The sequence below is a fragment of the Pseudonaja textilis genome, chromosome 5 (assembly GCF_049901715.1).
Source record: "Pseudonaja textilis isolate UNSWEBS1 chromosome 5, rPseTex1.2, whole genome shotgun sequence".
NCBI lineage: Eukaryota > Metazoa > Chordata > Lepidosauria > Squamata > Elapidae > Pseudonaja > Pseudonaja textilis.
In genome coordinates this window covers 67,988,149-67,994,148 of record NC_141994.1, presented here as the reverse complement: position 1 = coordinate 67,994,148, position 6,000 = coordinate 67,988,149, and the positions used below count along the sequence as shown (strand labels likewise).

The 6,000-nt window shown below is 44.8% G+C and overlaps 1 protein-coding gene and 1 long non-coding RNA gene across 4 annotated transcripts in view; one reads left to right on the top strand and one right to left on the bottom strand.

Annotated features, from left to right (window-relative positions):
* Positions 1-1,314: 1,314 nt before the first annotated feature.
* LOC148125677 (uncharacterized) lies at positions 1,315-4,902 on the bottom strand. Its single transcript, XR_015743935.1, has 3 exons — positions 4,827-4,902; positions 2,957-3,782; positions 1,315-1,677 (listed from the first exon to the last, which is right to left on the bottom strand). It is a non-coding gene; the product is annotated as an uncharacterized LOC148125677 (long non-coding RNA).
* Positions 4,872-6,000, top strand: part of KRAS (KRas proto-oncogene, GTPase) — a 38,558-nt gene continuing 37,429 nt past the window's right edge. The window contains exon 1 of one of the 3 annotated variants that reach the window (XM_026708231.2): positions 4,872-5,178. The gene's annotated coding sequence lies outside the window, so the exon portion shown is untranslated. The remainder of the gene's footprint in view (positions 5,179-6,000) is intronic. The other 2 variants (XM_087935266.1, XM_087935267.1) reach the window with 2 other exon arrangements.

Below are 6,000 nucleotides of genomic sequence, written 5' to 3'. Positions count from 1 at the left end.
TATGCTTTCTAAGAAAGCCTAGGTCAGAACACACCCGTGTGACTTATGCAGAGTTGGACTAAACTGGGGGAAAAACTTGCACAATGCAACTCTGGGGGGAGATAGGGCCTTCAGGTTTCTACAAATCAGTAGGTCGATGAAAAAAAATATCAGAAAGTGGTTATACTTAGTTCTGTGTGTGTGTATATATGCAGGGTTGGGATTCTACCAGTTCACATCTATTCGCTAGAACTGGTTAACATTCTAAGCTCGGAGAACCGGTTGTTAGAAGAAATTACTGGCCTAATCCTGTAAGGAAGGAAACATTCTGGTGTTGCTTACAGAAACTGCCTCTCCATTAATCCTTATTACGTTCTTTGCAGGACTAGACTTCCTGTCTCAGGAACTTCTCTGGAGTTTTTTTCCCTCCTTTGCTAGTACTTTACTTGTGTGGAGTGACCATTCAAACTTACAATGGCACTGAAAAAAGTGACTTATGACCATTTTTCACACTTAGCATCCCCACAGTCACGAGGTCAGGCGACGAGATACGTGCCTCGATGTGAGTGATGTTGATTTGGCCAGTCACATGACCACCAAGCCACACCCACCAACTAAGCCATGCCCACATAACCGGTTGTTAAAGAATTTGAATCCCACCACTGTATATATGTGTTTGCATGTGTGCACATACTTCATGATCGTGCCTAAGAGATTTTCTGCAAATAAATAAATAAATACCTGTCCCCTACAAGTTTGGCAAAGATTTATCCTAACATGAACCAGGCATGTTGAAAGTGCAAGAAGAAAGAGGGTACTTTTTCACATGTGGTGGTCTTGTTTAGAAGCCAAGAAGTACTAGCTTAAAACTAAAAAATGGTTGCAAGAGATCCTCAAGGAACAAATAGATTTGGAACCAGATATTTAAAAAGAAATGTGGGAAAAATCTAAAATATATTACACATTCTAATGGCTGCTAGAATTGCCTGTGCTCAATGTTGGAAACATAATTGTATACCATCAGACGAATTGATTATTCAAAAAATAATGGTGTGCTGAGATGGATAAATTAACCCTGATGCTATGAGAGAAAGAGGAGTCTGAATATAATAGAATAGAATTTTGTATGATTGGATTGAATTAAGACAGATGGACGATGGAAGAATTAATAAGCAATTTATAGATTAAAAGCTTATATTCTCACAAATTGTATATATTTGTAAATAAGCACAAAATAGAAGTATATGAGATAGATGTCACACTGTAAATGTCATAATATGTATATTTTTTGCCCAATTTTTAAAGATGTAAAAGATCAATAAAGTTTATTAAAAGGTAAAAAATGAAAACAGAAAGTGGTTATATTTAGTTCTGTGTGTGTATATGTGTGTTTGCATGTGTGCACGTACTTCATGATCGTGCTTAAGAGATTTTCTGCAAATCAATAAATAAAATGCACAGAATCTACAATATTTCTTTTAATTGAAAAAGTGAGCTGAACTGAGATGCTCTGCCAGAAAAGATATGGTTTTGCTCTTTTCCTTTGCTCTTTTTTTCCTGGTTGAAGATGTACGATTTGTTCTTTATTTTGCTTCAAGTCTTAGTCTTGACTCGTGGGTCTGCCTGGAGGAGTCCTTGCAATATTCTTGGCACTATTTTGTGAAGTGGTTTGCTGTGGCCTCCTTCTTCTTCCCAGGACTGAAAGAATGAGATAGACTGGCCTAAATTCTTTTGACCACCTTGCTCTTTTAGATCATCTTACATTTCCTTTTTTATACTTTACACCACAAAGAAAATGCAAGAGGAAAGTTGATTGGACAGGATAGAAGTAACCTCCCCTTTGCATAGGAAATCAGTTACATGTAGTCAAACATGTTACATATTTGCATCCCAAAATATTACACATGTTCGTTAAAACGAGGTCTGACATCAGAAGGGTTTAAATTGTAAGGAAGAAGGTTGCTTGGCGTTCCCAAAAGAGATAAAACAGACCCCAATTTTTACTAACAAACTTTTTCTTATCTGGAACTAGTCTCCAGCTTAGCAGTTTAGTAAAAGTAATAAACCTGAACATCATTTTAAAAGAGAGAAAATAAATCAAATTAAAATACACAGTAACTATGTTAGTTAACAAATTACAAAACCCATGTCATTTACCTCTAACTTCTGACTAGTTTCTTGCTTCCTATCCCAAACTGGCTCTCAGTTCAGTATCATCTCATCTTGTATTTATGCACAGAAGTTCTGAAACACTTACGTAGCCAGTGATGCTCTGTTACTATGGTACTCTTGCTGATCTGTGTTTTTCCCCCTGCTTTCCTAAGCACCAAGAATCAGGTAAGATGTAACCTGTTGTGGTTAGCCAGCAGCAGGTGCAGATGGCTGAGGAGAGCGAGGACTCAGATGAGGAGCCAGGACTATTAGGGAATGGACTGCTGCCTTCAGAGATTGTGGGGGCTGGCAGTAGTGATGAGGAGGTTCCAGAGGAGCCTGAGCCAAGTGCGCGTGCGCATAGGATTGCTTGTAGGAAAGAGCAGCTACAATAGCACAGGTGATTCGGGAGTAAGGCTATAAGGTAATGGCCCCTCCTTCAAGAAGATAAAAGCCAGCTGTGAAAGGAACGTACTTTGCAGAAGGCAAAGACGTTTTGAAACTCCAGCCTCGTGGACATTCCAGTATTCCAGAGTTCCATTCCAGAGTTTGTATTTGAAGATTCTTATTTTGCAAATTATTTCTTGTCTGTTATCTTTTGGTAAGTCTCGCACAGTTTGGCAAGGCTTGTGCTTATCACAGCTAATTATTTTATAAAAGCATTACAAGGTTTCTGTTCATTTTGGATTGTGTTTGATTTGATGGAAAAGGACGTGGGTCAGAACATAACCAAAATAGGGAGGCTCGATTGTATTCTAGAAAAATTCACAAAATCTTGTCATGTATCCAAAGTCATGTAAGGTTTTTTTTTTTTCCCCTCCCCTACCCGTATCTTCCAATCAAGGCATATGAACCGCAGTGGCACAGTGGTTAGAGTGCAGTTCTGCAGGCTACTTCTGCTGCTTGCCAGCTGCCTACAATTTGGCAGTTCGAATCTCCCCAGGTGCAAGGTTGACTCAGCCTTCCTTCCATCTAGCCACTGAAGGCTGGGACCCAGATCCTCTTGCAAGAGAAACCAATACAGTCAGTATAAAAGTAAAATATTGATCAAGCTTTATGTCTCCTCTCTGTTTTTGACTCTAACCACACAACCCCTTTCCCCTTTAGAAATCAAAACACATCAGGCAGTGGTGGGATTCAAAAAATTTTTACTACCGGTTCTCTGGGCATGGTTTGGTGGGTGTGACAGGGGAAAGATACTGTAAAATCTCCAGTTAGAGATGGTATTGGCTGGTTCTCCGAACTACTCAAAATTTCCGCTACCGGTTCTCCAGAACTGGTCAGAACCTGCTGAATACCACCTCTGATATCAGGAAGCCACACCAGCTGGTGAGCAAAACTGGTTTAAGATAAAGAAAAGCATGGGACAACAACTGGATTAGATGCTAATTCAGCCAAGTGAAACCACCTACACGTACATACAATCATCAGGCACACCGGACTACTTATGAAACCTACTTCCACAAACCAACCAAAACCATTGTCAGCACCTTTTTATCCAGCAGGGATCTTCAAACTTGACAGCTTTAAGATTTGTGGACTTCAATTCCCAGAATTCCTCCTCTAGTCATATTAGCTCAGGAATTCTGGGAGGAATTCCCTTCCAGCTTTATACTGATTGATTGATTGAAGTAATCAAGGAGAGAAGCAACCTGGAATTAAGGAGAAAGTTCCTAATAATGAGAACAATTAACCAGAGAACAATTAACTAGTGGAAGAACTTGCCTTCAGATGTTATGGGTACTTCATTACTGGTGGTTTTAAAGAAAAGACTGGACAGTCACTTGTCTGAAATGGTATAGGGTTTCCTGATTGAGCAGGGGGCTGGACTAGAAGACCCTTTAGGTACCTTCCAACTCTCTACTGAGTCTGATTCCTTTCTTTCCCACGGCCTTGTTGCTTTCTGATCTTAAGCAACTACCTTGGGCATTCCCTCCTCCCAGATGCCAAGCATCTCTCCAGTTTATCAAGGCAAGTGAGATTAGGATCCGCCTTATCTGCCACCCGGATTTCACCCACCCTCCGGATCGTTTCCGACATGCAAAGGGAGACAACCCCTCCCTGCAAAGATCCCGAATTGCGCGTGGCTTCCTGACGCACGGAATCCCCGTGTCTCTTTGCAGCGATTTTCCTTCCCTTCCCTTCCCTTCATGGCCTTCTTGCTAGCGTTTGGCGAGGGCTGCCCGGCCAGGGCTCCTGCGCGTTTCCAAAGGCGCGCTGCCCGGGGCGCAAACTCTGGGGCGCATCAAGCGTTTGAACCTCCAACTCGGGCAGAAGCTCGCGAAGGAAGGAAGGCACCATGAGAGGCTCCCTTTCCTTCTCCGGCCGTGCCCAACCCGACTGGGCGCTGCCACTGCGCCTTTCTTTTTGCAACCTATTGTCGGATAAGCCGCTGCGCCCTTTTTAAAATTAAATCCTTTTGCAGAACCTAGCCGGCTGGGCGCTGCGTCTTTTTTTGTTTTTGCAAACCCTTCCTGGCTGGACCTGCGACATTTTTGTTTTTAATTTTTGTAATCCTTTTGCAAAATCTCCCGGGCTGTGGGTGTTGCGCCTTTATACTTTCTTTTTTGCAAAACCTTTCCGGGCTGGGCGCTGCACCTTTATTTTTGTTAATCCTTTTGCAAAACCTCCCAGGCTGGGCGCTGCGTCTTTAATATATATATATATATTAATGTTGTTGGGTTTTTTTTGCGAACCCTTCTCCCGGCTGGGCGCTGCGCCCTTTTCTTCCTTCTCCTTTTGCAAAACCTTCCCGCCGCGGTGGACACCTCCTCCTCCTCCTCCTCTTCTTCCCTCCGTGGGGCGGCCCCGCCCACGGCTGTCCCCCCTTCCAAAGTCCCCATCAAGGTCGTCCAATGGAAAGCCGAAGGCCTCGATAGCGCTTGCAAAAAAAAAAAAAAAGCCCAAGAGCGAGCGAGCGAGAGAGAGAACCGCGCCCTCGGCCGCTCGGCGATCGGCAGCGGCGAGAGAACAGCAGCGATCCCGGCTCCGTCCATTTCAATCCCGAAGGAGCGGAGCAGAGCAGACGCGCTGGAGAGCTGCAGAGAGGCGAGTGGGCGCGCGATGCCCGGGAATCGGGGGGCGGGGGGGGGTCGCGGAGAGGGTGGGGTCTCTCTCTCTCTCTCTCTCTCTCTCTAAGGAACCGATGGTTCCTTTCGCTTCGGACCGGGGTAAAGGGAGCGCACCGACCCCAGGCGCCTTCGGCTCGGCTTGGCTGCTTTTGCCGCCCTTGGTGGGGCGCCCCGTGGAAAGGCCAGCCGGCTTCCTGTGGGAACTTTCATGCAAAGTCGTGCCGAACTGGGGCGCCTTTGCTCCAGGAGCCCCAGATTCCCATCCCCCTCCTCTGCCCAGGACTTAGAGCTCGTCTGCAACACACACATAGACACGCACACACAAAACACACCCTGGATCTAGTGGAGGCTTTAAAAAAAAAAAAAAAAACCCGGATATAAAGGCGTGGAAGGGGGTCCGACCAGCAGGGGCTGCTTTCACCCCCAAAATGTCAGCTGAGCATAAGAAAAGCCCTTGGCCTGTGCTCCAGACTTGTGCTCCATCACTGGAGCTTTTTAAGAAATTGATAATAACAGATAACAGAGTGCAAGGAAGTGACCTTGTAGGTCATCTAGTCCAACCCCCCCTGCCCAAGCAGGAGACCCTACACCAGGGATGTCAATCAAACTCAGTTTCGTTGAGGACAAGCTTTCGGCTGAAATGTGATGGGGGTTGGACAAGAAGACCTCCGAGGTCCCGCCCAACTCTTGTTATTCTGGTACTCCTCGACTTAACAACCATTCCTTTGGTGACATTTGAGGTTACAAGCAGCCCTGAAATGGTGACGTAGGGCTGTTTCTCACACGTACAACCCTTGCA